Source organism: Macaca thibetana, chromosome 8 (genome assembly GCF_024542745.1).
Source record: "Macaca thibetana thibetana isolate TM-01 chromosome 8, ASM2454274v1, whole genome shotgun sequence".
Taxonomy (NCBI): Eukaryota; Metazoa; Chordata; class Mammalia; order Primates; family Cercopithecidae; genus Macaca; species Macaca thibetana.
Window position 1 is genome coordinate 52,810,679 of NC_065585.1, and position 20,100 is coordinate 52,830,778.

A 20,100-nucleotide genomic window follows, 5' to 3' on the forward strand; every position below is an offset into this window, starting at 1 on the left:
ACATGGAATCAACCTAAATGCTCATCAATGATAGACTGGATAAAGAAAATATGGTACATATACACCATGGAATACTATGCAGCCATAAAAACAAATGAGATTACATCCTTTGCAGACACATGGATGGAGTTGGAAGCCATTATCCTCAACAAATTAAGACAGGAACAGAAAACCAAACACCACATGCTCTCACTTATAAGTGGGAGCTAAATGATGAGAACACATGGACACGTAGAGGGGAACAACACACACTGGGGCCTTTGGTGGGAGGCAGGAAGAGGGAGAACATCAGGAAGATTAACTAATGGATGCAGGGCTTAATACCTAGGTGATGGGATGATCTGTTCAGCAAACCACCATGACGCACATTTACCAATGTGTGCATCCTGCATATGACCCCTGCACATCCTGCACATGCACCCATGAATTTAAAACAAAATATGAAGAAAAGAAAAAAAGAACAGAAGTGTATAAGACAAGTACCCAGAGGAATCTCATAAACTGATTTTCACAAAACCTATATGAGAAAAAGAGGCCAGAACATTCCAGTTGACTAGGATTGCTGCCTGATTTCATTAAGCATGACCTGATTTGTTTTACTTCCTGGAAAAGTGCTATTGTCATAGTACTTCTAATGTGGTTTTACTTCCTTCCAAGAAAAGCTCCACACAATTCTGTCATAGGGTTTTTTGTTTTTGTTTTTGTTTTTTAAGTAAATCTTTGCGATGACAGCTCAAAGGCTATTGAATTCAAAATACACTAATCTTTTCCCAAATTCTGCTTTGTATGAAGGGGAAAAAAATCCTAACAGACTCCCAATTCAATATATACAGATTCCCAGTACTTCATTTTTTTTTTTTTTAGGATATTTTTACTAAAACTCATTAGCCTTTTATATATTATGCTTATTCTAATTTTCATCTAACACACTGAACTATGAGTCAGTTCAAATAAGATTTAAAATAAGACTTCATTTTCATTGCACAAAACTACTCTTAATTGCATAGAACCAGTTTATACTGCCTTTATCCAATTAAGACAAAAGGTAGAAAGGATAATTTAAAATAAATCAAAACAATCAAATACTGCATTTTAAATTTCACTTTACTTGGTGTTTGGGCTTCAGTTTTGTTTTGTTTTGTTAAGTGAGACTTAGAAAAATAATGAATTTAAAGAAACCACTTCTCAGTTTGAGAAATGCTATACAGATTTTTCTCAGGAAGAGTTTGACTTTATCTCAGCGAAAGAGCCCTGAGCAGTGAGATAAGAGAAAATCAGCTTGTCTTTTTGGCTTCTTTTCTAAGTAGCTGAAATTGTTTCCTCATCTGTAAAATTAGTTATTTCGACAATCACGAAATTCCTTCTACTGCCTACGTGTTATGAGGCTATATAAGGATTTTTTAAATTAGCTTCAATTTGAAGTGTAATTTTGATCTGCAACACTTCTTCTAAGCAATTGTTACTTTTAGTCATTTTATTATTGAGAAATGTTGTTTGATACATTCAGGCCATTAAAATATTTCAGAGCACTACCAAAGTATTAAGAATGTTTTCTTTAAACAACGTTAACTCTGCTATGTTGTTAAGAAATAGAGACTGAGAGATCTAAAAATTCACTTATTAATAAATCATTACCAATAATATTATATGCTGGTTTGAGGCTTTACATTTTACCTTATTAAAGTTATCTTTCCATTTCAATAAAACTCCTTCATAAGTACTTTTAAATTATGACTTAAAATCTTAATGATGTTTACTTCTTCCAAATCTGTGAATTCAGAATAATTCTCCTTTTTTAACTACATAAACAATACTGAAAAGAACATCTTGCCCTTAAATTTTTATTTGCATTCCCATATATTTCCATTGGAAGACATGATTGAGAAGCAGTTTCAGAGCCCTACATAAATATATATTTCCACTGCTTTGCTGTGGAACCAAGAGCATTAGTAACATACTATAAATAAAAAATGATGGCATGGATTACAAGTAAATTTCTCTAGTATAAAAGTTTATTTAGAGGTGGACCCATCATATGTAAGACATGTTTGTGATTCAGCGTTGTGCCTCACTCAGACCCTCAGAGGGCATAATCAAGGCTATTATCTTGTCAGTTCTACTCTCCTCTAGACTTCCGGAGATGACAAAATAAGTCTTGGTTCGAAAAATACGTTTTTGAATGAATTCTGTTCTGACAGAGTTGTTGACAAAAAGTGTATTGGGATTCCACAGCTATGTGAAAATATTTTGGGGATATAATAGTTTATCTAAAAATAAAGGCTTAAAGCAAATAATACACAGGTAGTTGTATACTTTTTCTAAGTAGGTAAATATGTATGTCTCTGCTTCACATTTAATATTCTGAGAGAATCTGATAATACCTATTCACAAAACAATTGCACAAAGTAATGCCTATATTTTGAGATTATTATATTATTCACATAATCCCTGCTATGGTTCAGATATTTGTCCCCTCCAAACTCATGTCAAAATTTGATCCCCAGTGTTGGAAGGAAGTGGGACCTAATAGGAGGTGTTTGGGTCATGGAGGCAGATCCCTCATGAATAGATTAATGTCCTTCGTTTTGGGAGAAGCAGTTCTCACTCTCCTAATTCCAGAGAGAGTCCGCTGTTAAAACAAAAACAAAAACAAAAACTGGCACCTCCCAGCCACCCCTTCCAGCTTCCAGCTTCTTTTTGTGCCATGTGGCCTCCACCCTGAGTGGAAGCGGCCTGAGGCCCTCACTAGAGGCAGATGCTCAATCTTGAACTTTTCAGCCATCAGGATTGTGAGCCAAATAAACCTTTTTTAATTTATAAACTACCTAATCTCAGATATTCTGTTATGGCAACACAAAATGTCTAATTGTTAATAAACATGTACTAGAATTCTGTATGAAGAATGGTACCATAAGCCAGACATCCAAAGGATCCAGAGGCTACTAACTTATAGTTTAATTAATCTCTGCAGATGTGTGACCTTTAATAACATAAACAATCATTTCAAAAAATAAAATGTCAGAACTCATATTTTGTTATCTTCTTTTCCTGAATTCTATCCATTTCTATTGAAATTGCCTTTAACTTTTTAAACCAAAGATTTCTTCCAGATAATAAAAGGAATAAATCCATTTTTAAAATGTTGTAAAATAAAGAAATGCATAAAGAAGAAAGTAATGGAGCAACTATCATCACACTGTGCAGAAATACCCTTATAAATGTGCTTCCATAATTCCTGTCTTTTTTCTATAAGTTTTTTTCATTTACAATTCATATGTCAAGATACCTTCTTCTGACTCCTTTCTTATCTATTCTTCTCTGAATATTTGTAATCACACTGTATATATAATTTGTGTGTTGCATTTTTCTCAACATTACTGATTATTAAAAGCATTTTATGTCATTAAAGCACTCTTCATTTTTAATTACTACATAAATATTCTATTGTGCAACTGTACCGTGATTTACTTCCTCTAATTCAAAATATTTGAGGAGGTTTTATTTTTGACTGCATAAGTAATACTGTAGTAAACATACCTGCTTACAATTTTTTTTGCATTTCTTATTATTTCCTAATGATAGATTTCTATAAGTGCTATTAATGGCCACAAGGTATAAATGTTTTAGGCTTTTCAATCAAACTATAGTATCTACCAATTTACATTATTAAGTTTTAATGAAAATAATGATTATTAAATATATAATAAAAATAAAAATATCAAACATTAATAGATGTACTTTATGAGTTTATATGATAAGGAATCCCAAGATACGCAATTTGGTTCTCATCCCAATAAAGTGTCTCATGAGCGACAGCTTTCGTTTCACCAGTGGTTTATATATATGTGTTAAGACAGGTTGAAATAACACAGTCAATATACGACTTCCTTGAAAAAGGAGAAGAAATAAAAAGCAAAATCTTGCTTATTTCTCATCTTCAAACTATTTAATTTTATGTAGATATGCTCATCATTTTGAAAAAGACATATATCAGACATACTTAATATTAAGTCAATCATTTCAAGGTGTTTTTTAAAAATGAGTTTTTCTGTGTTTCTCCTCCAGCAGTAACATAAATGCAAAGGAAAAATAAAGGAAGAGTGCACCTTCATAGGAAAGTAGGCAGCTAAGGGAAGCAGTAGTGTTTGGGAACCTGATTTACTTGGATCTCAATTCATGGGCTAACACAATTTTTCATGAACATATACATTTTTATCCATTTTAAAATCCAAGTCCCTAAAGCTTTAGACTTCTGGCCCTTTTAAACTTAAATATGGCATATTTTAGATTTTCTCTTCTCATACTATGAAAAGTTTTAGCTTAAAACTATAAAATTATATACTTTTTTCTTCAGTAATCATCGGTATTGCATATTACTTAAGTGGATGGGAATCTAAGTTGAACCACCTAGGTTCAAATCTCAACCCCACCATTTACCAACTGGGTGGCACAAGAAAAGTCATTTGTTCTGTGCCTCAGATTTGTAATTTTTAAAATGGAGATAATAATGGTATATATCTCTTAGGATTGCTATTAGAACTAAGTGAGTTATGCTTGCAAAGTGCTTGAACCACTTGCCTTACCTGGCACATGGTATTGAGCGTTAATGACCATCAGTGCCACCAGACATTACTAACTGCAGGATCCTAGGAACACACTTGTAATGTATACAGAACCTGAATGGACAGAGAGTGAGATATATGATAATATGGTATAGCATGTATTAGGTACTAAGTGAATGTTATGGGTAAAAGAAATTACAAGACTGCCATGGAGGAAAGACTTACTAAAGGATAACACTCCCTGGGTAGACCCCTCCCAGAAAGAGTGGGACTTAGCAGAACTTTGAAGAAAACAGACTTGGAACAAAAGTGGAAGAGCGTTTTAGGCAAAGAAAATGTTGAGAAACATTTGATATGCTCTGGGAGCAATGAATAAGCCAGCTGTGCTATCACAAAAATGGTTCATCTAGAAAGCAATCAGAAAGTGAAGGACCTTGCGTGGTAAACCACCCAGGAATTGATTGCCTGTAAGTATCTAGAAGCCACTGAGTGTTCTGAGATGAAGGACAAATGACAGTAAAATGTGAAGGAGATTAATATATTGTTAATTTTAAAAGGTGAGTTGGATTGGGAGATATTACAGACAAAAAATTAAAAACTCGTCATGAGGTGACATCATAAAGAGCTGGTATTAAGTTGGCACAAAAAATAAGTGCAGTTTTGCCATTAAAAGTAATGGCAAAGTTTTAGTGGCAAAAACTGCGCGTATTTTTGTGCCAACCTAATAATTCATAGTCTTCCTCCCTAGTAATTATTTACTCTTTGTGAACTATCACTTAGGAAAAAAAGGCTTGCCCAGCCTCAGTTGAGTTTGGCTTTACACTTTATGCTCTTTTTTGAGAGTAGAGTTCTGACAAGTATGTTAGCTTCTTTCTCAAACCTGTAGCCCTTATCCAACAAAGAGAGAATAAGAATTTAAGGGACTTAGGCCGGGCGCGGTGGCTCACGCCTGTAATCCCAGCACTTTGGGATGCCGAGACGGGTGTATCACGAGGTCAGGAGATCGAGACCATCCTGGTTAACACGGTGAAACCCCGTCTCTACTAAAATGTACAAAAAACTAGCCGGGCGAGGTGGCGGGCGCCTGTAGTCCCAGCTGCTCGGGAGGCTGAGGCAGGAGAATGGCGTAAACCTGGGAGGCGGAGCTTGCAAGGAGCTGAGATCCGGCCACTGCACTCCAGCCTGGGCGACAGAGCGAGACTCCGTCTCAAAAAAAAAAAAAAAAAAAAAAAAAAAGAATTTTTAAGGGACTTGATACAATTTGAAAACTCAGATATTTAATAAAGTCTTATTCATAGTTCAGTGGCCTATCAGCACAAATGTCATGAGACTTGTAGGAGTGATTCTTAGGCTTGTACAAATTAGTGGGGGTTTTTGGATAAACAGGGAGCTGACTATTGGGTTAGCAGAAAACCCACAGTGCTAAGGTCTTGGAGGTCGATTATGAGTTTTCAGATGTCCTTGGGAAATCTGAAAAATGGCTTATGATGTTAAAACACAATCAGTTGAGGGATACTTCTAGGAGATACTACAGAACATTTTCCTTTGTAAATTTTGAGAAGACAATTAGCTATCAACTGTCTTTTTTCTAACACAGAAGATTTACTAGTTAGATGTGATCTCTTAAAACCTCTCTGAAAAACAAACACTAGCCAATGTACCTAAGTGTAAAAAAAAAAAAAAAAAAAAAAAAAAAAAAAAAAAAAAAGAAAGAAAATCAGGATATTTATGGACATGAGGAAATGAAAATATATGAAATATGCAATATGCTCTGCTTATTTTTATAGACTTTTATTTAATGGAATTTTCTCTTTGTAAGTGCAGTGAAATATTTTTTCACTGAAAAGTCTATTACCTTAAGAGTGTAATAAGATCAGCATAAAGGAGGTAGAGAGATGTGTCTATTTCTCAGGCCAAAACGAAGCCTTGTAGGTATAATTCATTCTGCAAATGTATTGGAAGGCTATTTTTAAACCCTTCTGTTATTGTGATTGTGTGATATTATGAAACTTTGCTGCTGAATTACTATTGACCCTGGAAAGTCTCTGCAAGTCACTGAAACTCAGTTTCCTAATCTATTTTAAAAAAGGGTAAAAACAGCAGGAAAGTGATGAAGGCATATTCCATTAAATGCTTATAAGGCTTTTTGCAAAACATAAAATGTTGATAATCACTTCTCCAACAAGAGTTCACTTACTGTAAAATGATGTGGCTTGCCCAGTTCTTTAGAGACTGCTCGGGCCAAGTGGTATTCTTTTACCTGAATTGTGTGCTGAATAGCATCCTCCCTTCAACTAGCAGAGTCTGAAACCAAATGAGTGTTCAATTACTATGACACTTCTCTTCTAAGGTGAGCCCATACAGACAACGATAATAAGAGTCCCAATTAAGCTGAAATTCTCTGCGGATTTATTTGTGTTTTACTGCTATGGACAATTCTGAGAGGGGCTCTGGATGCTAAACATTGATTAAGTCTGAAGGACTTCATTTTCCTTTCTCTTTCTCCCATCTCCCATTTTTAGTCATTCTCTGAAGCCCCCTCGACTGTACAAACTAACACCAAGCCCCAGAGTTTCCTTTTGATGAAAGCCCTGATAGTCCAACCTTGCTCTACATTTTCAGTCTGCCATTTGCTAACATATTACATGACCAGCTGAGCCACCGAGCTAGAATAAACAGAATGCACTTTAGCATACAGGGATATTTTGCAAGAGATATATTCTCAAGTCTTGGAAACTTAACTGTGTGTTACCATATTGTCTTCCTTATGCTCCTTCTGTTTCTTAATTTCACACATCACTCCTTTCTTTGAAGAAATTTTCCCCCAATGTGTTAAGAAACTGAGTCATGTCCTAAATTCTGTGGAAAAACTCAGGAGGGTGGGAGGAGGTTTAGATCTGCAAAGAGCGATCTTGAAAGAGCGATCTTGTTTTCTCTCAATAAGTTAATCAACCTGGCCATTTCACATGCGAGTTAATATAGGTGAAAGTACTTTAAAAACTTTAGTGTCATACAAATATGGACTATGCCAGGATTCCTATTCAGCTGGGGGCTACAGTTGGGTCACATCTCAGTCCTTTCATACTCACCGGGCTCATTTTAGGTGAAGTGGTTTTCTTGAAGTTCTAAAGCTGAAGTTTCAGCTTCAACAGGGCCTTTTACGCTTTGAGTGGTACACAGACCCTCATTTGCAGGGAGATTACCCTTGTTCGACTGCAGGGGTTGGGGATAGCTCACTAATCAGCTGGTCACAAGACGGAAGTGTATCTCTTTGGATGTTAAAATACATTTGTTTATTCTAAATCTGTGGCTCAGCTCATCATGTGGCACACTGGCCTTTCAGGCTTGTATTCTCTCTCACTAAAACAGATTTTTTTTTTTTTTAAGAATGAATTCTTTCCAATCTCAGAAATAGAGAACTGAGCTATAACTAAAAACTGTTATTGAAGCCGGTAATTTTTTTCACCTTCATAATTCTCTGTTTCTCGGCTACATTCTGTGCTGTCCTGACATATGTTAATCAATGCATTTGTTACCACACAGCTTGACTATTGCATTTCTCTGGTGGCTGGCTTATCATCGTCTATAATTATTTCAACTCCAATTAATTCTGAACTTCTTTGCAAGGTTATTTACTTGCTTTAAGCAATAAGACAACATGGCATCTCTTTGATTTCTAAGCATCTGGTCAACTACAAATTGAATTCAATGCCCTCTTCTTTGGTTGAGCAGTCTATTTCAGTGACCCTTCTCACTTGATCACTGGTATTAGTGGTCATTGGTCTATCTGATAGGAAAAAAAAATGCTTCTGATGAGACAAATACTCTCATTATTACACTCTTGAAGGCTACAGAAGTAATACTGGAAGTAACACAAAAATGAAAGAGGGGAACAGATGAAAAACGTTTATGGAGGTGTGTTTACTCATGAATCCAAAGAGATAATCTGATAGTTTGTGTTTTAGATCCAGCTTAGGGAAAGAAGAGAAACCTATAATGTCCCAGGTATAATTTTAGCGGCTTTAGTATCATTGGATTATTTCATCATCATGCCAACTATTGAGAAGTAAAAATTACTTGCCTTCCATAACAGATAGGCAAAGATAGTCTCAGAGACAGTAAATAAGGATCTGCTCAAGGACACACAAGTAGTAAGTGGCAGTGCCCAGACTGGAATCCAGGCTTTCTGACCACAATACCACTACAGAAAGAGCTAGAAGTAATAAAATTTTATAGATTAAGGTGTATAAGGGAGTGGGAATAGTGTACCCAGAGGTATAAAATGCAAGAATCAGAATCAAAGGGAAACAAGTCTCAAAATGCAAGTCCTCAAACAAGGTTGTTAATTGATAGGCAGAGTAACATAGAAATAGATCTAGATAGACCTAAAGCTTTTTTCTGTCTCTTTAAAGAGCCAGAGAGTGAATATTTTTAGTTTTGCAGCCTATATAGTCTTTTTCTAAACTACTCAACTCTGGCCTCACAGTGCAAAAGCAGCCACATATGTCAACAAAAGGGCATAGCTATGTTCCAAGAAAATTTTATTTATACACATGGGTCCAGTTTTTCGGGCCATAGTTTTCAGGCTCCATAGTCTAGACCAATGTTTCCAAACACAGTGTAATACCATCACCTCAGGGGTTGTTTGGAAATGAAGGGGGAGCCTTTCTGATGATTACCCTCATGGGAGTTAAGGAAATATATTTAATGGCCAGGAATGCTGAAAATCCTGCACAAATCCTGGGACAGTCTCATCTAAGCTAGAATTTCCCCACCTTAAATGAAGATAGCACCCCCATTGGGAGACACTGAATTAGGCAAATTAGACAACATATGCATTAAAAATCAAAACCTTTATTCTCATTTGCAACTAACAACAATCAGTAATAGGACGTGAAAAGAAGGAAGACTTTCTGGAAAGAGAAGGGCCTTTTGAAATGACAACAACCTTCTGTGAATGAAGTTTTCCTACCAAGTAGCTGTGTGTCTTAAACAATGTCCTTGATGTTTCTGAGCCTATCTCCTAGCAATAAATAGGGAATAATCATAACTACTTCACCAAGTTACTATAAAGATTTAAGGAGAAGATACATGTGAAATGACTAGTGTGGGGCATAGATTGTGTAGGGGCATAGATTGTGTAGACTCGTGCTGTCCAAAATAAATATAATGTGAGTCACATGTATAATTTTAAATATCTGCTAGCCACACAAACCAAAAAAGGTAAAAAGAAGCAAACAGATAAAATTAGTTTAATATTGTACCTAACCTGGATATATCAAAAATACTATCACTTCAACATTAAAAAATATCAGAAATTTATTAATAATATATTTTGCACTCTTTTTTTCTAGGTTTCCAAAATCTGATGTGTATTTCATCCTGACAGCATATCCCAATTTGAATCAGCCACATTGTAGACACTCATGTAGCTAGTAGCACAGGTGTAGATATAAGATAAGATTATATTCTTCTCATTCCTTCAGTTCACAACAGGTCACTGACTCCTAGCGAATGTGGGGCATCACACCTTGTCATACCCTTTTCCCAAGACCCAAAATGGAGAATGACCCACAACCCTTGCAAAATGGGTCTTCTAGTACCTTCCGGGTTTTTGTTATGAAGCACTTCTTAGGCTGCACTCCCCAAATTTAACTGAATGTGAAATTAAAAAAATGGTACATTCTCCATATTAAAACCTCCTGATGTTCAAGAAACAAATACAGCCAGAAGGCCTGTATTTTGTGGTGCCTCTTTAACAACCTCTGTATTGAGCACTTTTCTGAATAGCAATGCAATAAATTTGATTACCCAAGAGTATCTTGTAACTTTAATATCTCAGCTCCCACTAAGAAAATACTTTTAAGAAATCTAGCAGAAGGGTAGTCATAGTCACACAATTGGTTGAAAATGATTAAACAAGCCCTGTTGGTGGCCCATCGATGTTTATGATTAATGTAAGTTTAATCATCAGCATGTCATAAGATTTCAGCTCTTCTAATTTGCTTTTTTCCCTACTGAAACAAATGAATTCCTTCTCTCTTAGTGTTTTGAATCTTGCCAGTCGAAGAAATTTATAAAAAGAATATACATGTGTAGAGGTGCTGTATTTCAAAATGTCTATATGCTATAAACTCATCCCCATTAAGCTCATATGCCCCGTGCTTCGTTTGGCATAGATAGTTGAAGAGCAAAAGATGGAACCCAGAAGTTATCCCCCCCTTTTCTTTCTCTAATTATTTTGAGCTGAATTCACTGAAAATGAATATGAATACATTTCCAGCTTTTAGGATTATGGAGGCGCCTAAAGCCTGCAGTGACTTTCATTAAAGCAGATGCTCTCGCCCGAGCGGCTTGACTCTGCAGGTTCCAGGCAGACTGATTGAAGCCGGCACCACTTGGAGAGAGGCAGGTCTTTTTGGGAACATCAGCAGTTCAGGAAAAATACTGTTTTGTTTGATTCTGTTTTCCACCCTAGTAAAATTTTGCCTTCCCCAAAGACATTCCTTATCTTTTTATTTGTCTGTGTTGTTTTGTTTTTTAATAAGAGGCAGGATGAGGAAAGATAATATTTGCTTAGTTAAAAGGACTCCTGTCTAAAAACTTGAACCTCCATGTATAATGGTGATTGCACCAATTGATGCAATTGGGTCAGACTCTCAACTTCTTAAGCCCTCACCCCAACACTGTCTCTGTCACTCTCTCTCTCTCTCACTCTCTCCCCCGACCCCCTCTCTCACACACACACATATCACACACACTCCAACAACTGTTGGTTAGGAAATGTGAGAAACAAACATTTGTCTAAAAAAGGTCCTTTGGGACAGTTCCTAGAATATTGATCTGCTTAGAGGCAAGAGGAGCTAATGAATTTCAATCCATATGGACTGCCAATGAGGGTCTTGCAAAGTCTGGAACACCTACTGATGAACCTGTTTAATATCTTAAACCCAGTGCCTCCACATGGATGATGCCCACCGAGCTGCCTATCCAGAAGAGTAATGTCATTGTTTGTTTTGCACACACCAGGAGGAAGTCTCTACTGATTCCCTAGATGACAAAAGTGCAGCAAGGGCTTTCTCTCCCGCCTCTTTGGCAACAAGAAAACTGCCCCTCCAGATGATAGGGTCCTTCCCCGCTTCCTGCAGGTAACTGTCAGTCAGGCGGAGTGTGAGTTATGATAATTCCATCTGAGCCATTCGGATTGTCAGCTGCATTGTTCTGCTCAGTGTGCTGTGGATTGTGAAAAACAACCAGGACGGATGATTTTAAGTAATTGCTCTGACAGAGACTGATTACTACAGTAACAACAGTCAGTTATGGTTAAGGAGTAGCCTTGGCATATGGTCTACATTTGATGTGGGAAGGAGAGTGGGGGGAGAAGAAGGGAAAAGCTTTATAATTTTACAGATTGCTTTATGTTTTATAATGACTGAGTTTTCTTTTCCTTCACTTGATTTGGAAAATATCACCAACAGAAGCCTGGGGAAAAAAAATCTAAATATTGTTACAGATAAAGTAATTCAAAGAACATATTTAACTGCTATTAAGATAAACCATAAAACGATTAGGATTTGTAAGACTGATAATTATTCATTGCCACAGCATTTATTGTTCTATATATTAAGGTTTTTTCAACTTTGTGTATTCAGTGATCACCTTTGTGAAACATTGGCTATTCACCGATTACCTAAAACTATTGCATTCATTTTGCAAGATGAATCATTAACATTTGGTGGCTTACCTTCCAAGTAGTCTGATGTTTCATTCATGAAAAATACTTTAACAAAACAATTTATTCAATGTATGTATCTTTCACAAAATACCAGATGTCTAATATTTAACGTAATAATATAGAGATTTGTCTGTCATTGCTTAAGGACAGAATAATACAAATAATACCGAATATATTTCACACACACAGACATACACGCACACCCTTGCCTTAAACAAACTTGAAAAGACCTATTTACTTTAGCTTGGTAGCAATGTGTAGAGAAATAAAGTAACTAATAGGTTTCATTCTAGTTGGGTTTTTAATTTTTATACCATTCTTATTTTTAATTTTTTCTAATACTCAAGAAGTGGCCCATGAGATTATATGCAGGGCAATGAACTAGAAAGCTCCTTCAAGAATAATTGAAATGATAGTGATTTTTTAAAATAAATGGTAATATGCTCAATAAAATAATTCAATGGCAGATAAATAGGAAAGTCTTTGGAATAAAAATTAGGGTAATAATTTAACACTGTGAAAAGTAAGTATGATAAAGTACATCTGAAGGACATTAATTACTTATACGTGTGTGAGCTATTGTTGGGCACATAATGGCTGATCCATTTGCCAGCATAGTCGAGCAGTTCTCATTATTTTAACTCATTACTTTGTAAACCTCTTTTGCGATACCTTGAGAATAAAAGGTGCTATTTTAAACATACTCCTTTTTAATATTAATTAGTATTAAGCAAAATAATGTTCACCAATTTTTGTTTAAACAAAGGAAAGTGCTGGACTAACTAATATTTTTTAATATGTTTGAACCTAGTGTCCTAGAATTTCCAGTAGGGTTCTGCATATCACCTTCATTTTCAAATGAGTAAATGAGAAGGGCTGTGATTGGGCCTTTTACAACAGCAGGCTTTAGAAAATATTTCCATGTACTAAGCAGTCTGTGAGACCAAGGAAGTTTAGAAAAATAGAAGGCCTTTTTCCTCAGTGATTTGGGTCGTGACCTGGTGATGAAGAAATGCAACTCACATTGCAAGTTGACCTTCCAGCTATTACAAATCATTCATACTAAATAAAATTCTCTGTTGGAAGAAAACTGGCAGTTATTCAGGAACACTATGGCAATTGGTTCTAAATAGTATGGTTACTTATGATTTGGGGTTTCTAAAAATTACCGTTCCCAGATATGCTTGTCATCCTTTAAACACATCAATGCTTCAAAGAGCTGATTGCTTACATATTTAGTTGAATAAGCAAATTGGTCATAAAGAATTTAAATTAAATGTCTTCCTTTCTGACTCTGAAATTTTTTAATATAATATAGTACTGAAATTTTTTTTAACCAAGTGAAATTTCACTAAATAAATTATGAACTAGACATATTCACACTAAGGATAACAACACTTTATGAATTTGCTGATTGTAAACCTGACATTTTGTCCTGGACATTAAAGCCAATTGAGAAAGTCTGATTTCATAGATTATTTTTTAAATGGTACAAAAAGTGTTAACATTTTGAAAAATGTTGCCAATATCTTATCAGAATTCTCTCTTCACTCTCTATTTTCTTACACCTGGACAAACTGGTAAGTGTGTAATTATCTAGTCGGTGTAGGCATTTGGATTTGAAATACTTGGATTAATAATGCCCATTTTCTTTCCTAATAAATGTCTTTTGTTTAAACCTCCCATTTTTTGAATATGAGAAAAAAACTAATTTAGGGAAACTTACAGCACCTTTGGTAACCTCCTGAAGTTTCATTAATATATTTTAGTCTGTTTTGAGGACATTGAACATATATACAAATTTACAGAGTGTAGTAAAGAATTTATTCTCTATTCTTGGTTTAACTGTGCCTTCATCATTTATTACATTATAATTCGTACCAAAACCTACTGGCTTTAAACAACAACATTGTATTATTTCTTATGATTCTGTGGATCCAGAATTGGTGCAGGGCTTGGATGGATGATTCTTCTGCCCCATCTGGTTTGACTGAGGTCACTTACTCAGCTGGCTGGAGCTGCCACTAGGCCAAGCTGAAATATCCAAGAAAGCTTTGTGCACATGTCTGGCATTTCAGTAACTCCTGTAAGTGGAGTCTTCTCTCTCTCTCTCTCTCTTTCTCTCTCTCTCTTTCTCCCCTTGCCCCCAAACCCCCACTCCCCCACCCCGGCCACATGATTCTTCCTCATGCAGTAGACTTGCCAAAGTTTCTTTATAGCATGGTGGCTGAATTCCCCAGAAAGAAGAAATTGTCAGTCCTCCTAAAAATTAGGCCTGGAACTGGTTCAGTGTTAGTTGTGCTGCATTCTGTTGATTGAAGTAAGTCTAAAGACCATTTCTGATTCAAGAGGAGAGAAAATAGAGTCTAGCGCTGATGGAAGGAGGACCTATATGTATCAGGAGGGGAGGACTTGATGGCACCCAACTTTAGAAACTATCTCCACACCTTTTAAGAGCTTATTCACCTCCTTGCCCAAGATGAGCAAACATTTCAGCCAGACAAAATGACATTAACTTCCTTAATTTCATTAGTTATCATAATGGAGAATGGTGAACTATGCAAATATTTGTTTCGTATAGTAAACTTTTGGCCCCTTTTTAAATTAGTCACTAATTGCATTGATCTATATTTCTTCATTTTTACTCTCAACCTTACGAGATGTTTATACTTTTTAAAATGTAAAGTAAAACTCATCTCTGAAGAATGATTTCTAACAGTGTTTTCCAAAGGAGCTAATTGGAAGCAAGAATATTGACTTTAATGTTCTGAAAACTTAGTGGAACTTTGGGTTTTAAAAAGGTTAGTCTCTCTCTCTCAGAAGCTAAAGAGCTAATACTGAAGTCTTTCCCTTCAGGCCTTTATCAAGATCAGCATTCAGAGCAAGTTTATCATATTGTGAAACACATTATTCTTTAAGACTGTTTGTGTGGGTTGATAAAACCAGAATTCATTTGTTTTACAAACATATTTTACAAAACATATTTGGCCTTCCTCTGCTCTCATTATTCTCAACAATATAAGGATTTAAAAGTTATTATTCTAGACTGAGGTCTTTCCATTGGAATCTCAGAGCCTTTTATACAGGTTAGGTTCAAAATCATGTCTAAATACATATATGGTTTGTTTTCAAGTTAATCTCTGAAACAATTTTTAATGTTTCCCCAAAAGAAGGAAGCCATATAAGAGAATATTTCTCTGGCACCAGACAGAGCCACCTGCGTTTAAAATTCTGCTTATAAGTTATAAGGTATATAGCCTTTACCAAGATACTTAAGAGTAAGTCATTGTATACTCATTTGTAGAATGGGAATAAGCTCATCTGTGTATAGGGTTGTTAGAATAATTAAATAAATGTTGAATGGGACATAACCATCAATGAATGGTAGCTTCTAATATTAAGCTTTAAGTTAAGAGTTTTGAATAAATGGCCTATTGTTAATTGTTTGCTTGTCAAATATGTAACGTAAAATAATAATTGTTTCAGTTTTATTAAATATCAATAAAATAGAAATATTTATTAATTTTCTTTTTCATTAGAAGAGATGTACTCACGGGTGACTAGTTTCCCAAACTGTTCCTTGAAAAGGGCATATTATGGTGAAGTCTATTTGGAAAATATTATATACTGTTATATACTCACAGAAAACTATAATGTATATTAAAGCCTCTAAAATATTTATAAAATTTTTAAATATGATTAAATTAATTAATTTAACAATTCATAAACTTTAATAGAATCTAAATGCATATAGCAGTCAAACTGAATCATGAGACCAAAAATAATCAACCCACTATGTAATCCATATGAATAGCACTTTTTTAATTGTTTTTAATTTTTTTAACTTCAAAGAAGAGACAGTTAAATTTAAATATGAGAGCTCCCAATAAACTTTATCTGACACACAATAACCAATAACTTTATATATTTTAGAAGGTTGATAAAAATTCAGGGCCATTATTAAGAACACCAGTTTTTGTATTCCCCTAATAAATGTTAACACGTTTGCACAAGATTGTGTTCCCTTAGACTAAAAGCTTCCAGACAATGATGCTTTAATAGTTGATTTCTTAAATATCTCTTATGGTCGCCTCAGCCTTCCCAGTATGTCTGCTTTAAGGTTTCCTGGGCCGGGCGCGGTGGCTCAAGCCTGTAATCCCAGCACTTTGGGAGGCCGAGACGGGTGGATCACGAGGTCAGGAAATCGAGACCATCCTGGCTAACACGGTGAAACCCCATCTCTACTAAGAAATACAAAAAACTAGCCGGGCGAGGTGGCGGGTGCCTGTAGTCCCAGCTACTCGGGAGGCTGAGGCTGGAGAATGGCGTGAACCCGGGAGGCGGAGCTTGCAGTGAGCTGAGATCCGGCCACCGCACTCCAGCCTGGGCTACAGAGCGAGACTCCGTCTCAAAAAAAAAAAAAAAGATTTCCCACCTTAACTGCCTGCTGATGTTACTAAAATTTAATGAAAGAGAAAAGATTTCCAGGAGAATCAGACAACCAATCTTGTTAAGTCAATAACCTAAATTATACACTCTAAATGAATTCTGTTAACTCTGCCCAGAAAGTAGTTGCCTTGCTGCTTAGAATAAACAACTATGTTTCACGACAGTTGTATTCTTTTTTCCTTAATTTTATATCCTCTTTCCCATTATTCAAGTTGTAACTTCCAAGGCACAAATGGTTTGTATTCTGACATCACAATATTCATTACATAAGTTGCTCTGTAGAATTGAATGGGAAGATGGATAAATCAGTAGCTCACTGGAGGGTAGATAAAGGAAGGAAGTGAGGGAGGAACAAAGCAAAAAAGGAAGGGAAGGAAGAGGAAAGAGAGAGAAAGAAGGATGGGAGAAACAACAATCTTACAGATTCACAGCTGTCGTGAAGGATTCATTCAAAGTCAACACTAAATTATCCAAATGTCCTTTTAAGAACTAAATAATAAGTCCTGAGATGCTAACTGATATGCATAAAGATAATATCTAGAGAATGAAAATGTTCAAATACATCAATTATTTATTTGTTCATTTGCTTCTGACATTAGAAAGAACTATTTAGCAAAGAGTTTAATAGGGTCAGTGTCTTAACATAGTACCTGGCAGGAAGGCAGGTACTCTTTATATGCTGGTTAAATGAATAGCATCATTAGTCACATATTGCAAAATGTATGGTTTCATACCAAAATGATTTTTGCCAAGCAATAAAAAAATAGAAAACACCTCAAGCAAACAAACATTACATATTTCCTATGTTTAGGCATCCCATGAAAACCCATTATCGTGATTTCACTATCCATGCTTTTTTTTTCTTTTTTTTTTTCCCAGACAAAATCTCACTCTGTCACTTAGGTTGGAGTGCAGTGGCACCATCTTGGCTCACTGCAACCTCCACCTTCTGGGTTCAAGGGATTCTCATGCCTCAATCTCCTGAGTAGCTGGGATTACAGGTGTGAACCATCATGCCCAGCTATTTTTGGTATTTTTAGTAGAGACAGGATTTAGCCATGTTGGCCAGACTGGTCTGGATCTCCTGAGTTCAAGTGATGCACCCACCTTGGCCTCCCAAAGTGCTGGGATTACAGCCATGAGCCACTATCCATGCATTATTGGACAGAACAGTGCCATGATAGGGAAAGTCCTTTAACAATGATCTCAAAAATTGTGACATTTTGTTCCCTAGAGCAAACAAACTTTTCTTTCAGTATGACAGAAGACATCAGTTTTAAGGAAATATTTAGGTGAAACATCTCATCCCCAAGGAGTCAATTTAACTGTGTAAAAATAGCTACCCACAAATGCATAAACCAATGTATTCTTTTTGGAGACATTTGTCTAACACAGATTAAGTTGGAATAAGTCAATGAAGCAGTGTGTAAATTTGAATAACAAACATAGAATATATATATATATATGTTGAAAATTTTCCATAAGAATAATACTTTTTAAACCACTATCCTCTACTTTTCCAGAAAAATACTATAGCTACCTCACAAACTTCATTCATTAATTTTGCAGTATTTCCTGTGAGATAAAGCAAACTCAACATTAAAGTATTAATTCAAGAGCATAAAAGGGAAAAGTAAAGGGAAAAGATTTTATTCCCCCTTTGATTTTCTTAAAAAAATATTTCAGGGGTAGAATTATTGTCTTCCTAAGAGAACAGGATGTTTAGTAATACTTTTAAAATACTATAATTTAGCTAAAATTGAGAAGCAAAAGGGAAATGATTGAAAACTTCTTTATGGCTCAAAACGAAGGGTGGAGGGCAGAAACAGAAAAATCACATACAGTATACTAGTTACAAGTTAAGTCCTCTTAACTGGTCTATTTTACCATTTTTTTTGTTCAAGTAACCTATTTAAAAACGCATCCATGCATAGACTGCCCCTATTATTAATAGTAAATGTACATTTCAACCTGTCAAGGTTTTCTAGCCCCACTTTTGCAAGGTTGTTTTTTTTTTTAAAGAAAAAAAATTAAAAGCAAAGGCATTTCCTAGGGCACATGCTGCCAGACACCCAGCATTTATCTTATCTCAGTTGATGACTTTCCTTTTATCCTGAAATGATTTGACAATGACTCTATGATTTCCTGTACAAATTACCCTTTGAAAGTGGCAGTGGCGCTTGGCAGCGATCTTCACTTAATTACTGAGTGGATTATTAGCATACGGCTCCCCCCCCACCTCATTTCTTTATATCTTCTAGATTGCGTTGACAGTTCCCTTTCATTGCCTGCTTTAACTCACTGAATACTAAACATTATGCAGATTGCAGCTGAGAAGTACCCAGGCTACTCCAAACCCCTATCTGCACCAGAACCTTTTTGATGGAGAGTAATTTACAGGTCAGAAATCAATAGTTTGCCTGAAAAGTGCATTTGTGGGTTTTCTTAATTTAGATTGGGGTGGGATGGAGCATGGCACTAATGTGCAAAAGTGAGTATTCCTCTGCAATCTTTCTGAAAAACAATTAGTTTTGTTCCTCTGTCTTTAAATAGACTGAGATCTCGAAATTCTCTTTCTCTTTTTACTCATTATGCTACCTAACTCGGCAGGAAGGGGTTAAAGAGTCCGTGTTTTAAGAAATGGCAAGTTTCACTCTTCATCAGTCTCTGAAATCAGGGGGCTGATAAGCTGACCTCCTCAGCATGTGTAGAGTGTTATTTATTGTTTGCCAGGGCAAGACAAATGCAAATGATAAATTGCAAGGATCTCTTCAGCACTCTCAGAAGGAACCTTCTCTTCTGTCTTGGCTCTCATCTTTTGGCACAAATTTGCACATATGTCGGGCATTCTCCATCCAGATCTTTATCCTTTTTTTTCTCCCTGAACTGCATTCAAAAGCATCTTCCACATTTCCCAGGCTATAGTAGGGACATGAACCCCTTCCCATTTCAACCTTATGGTATAGCTTACTTACTTTTTTTTTTTTCTCTCCTTGGGAGGAGAAAACAATACATGAGTGATTTCAGGACTTGGTGGAAGTGACACCAAAGCAATAGGAGTCAGTGTGGGTGGGGGGAACAGCTGGGTGCTTACTATGTCATCTCCATTCCAGGACTATCAACCACCAGCTTTATTCTTCTAGTGTTACATCTGCTATGAAATTTGGGTCTTCCAGGTGGCAGCCCAACATGCTGTCCAGTGCTATCAGGCCATTTAAATGCTTTGAGCTAATGCTGCATATCCATTTTCTAAACAAGTTAGCAGATACCATATGCAGCAATTAAAGTTTTATTGAGTGGTGCCTGCTTACCATACTGAATTTGGATTGGCTACCATCTGTCTCAAAGCCTGTG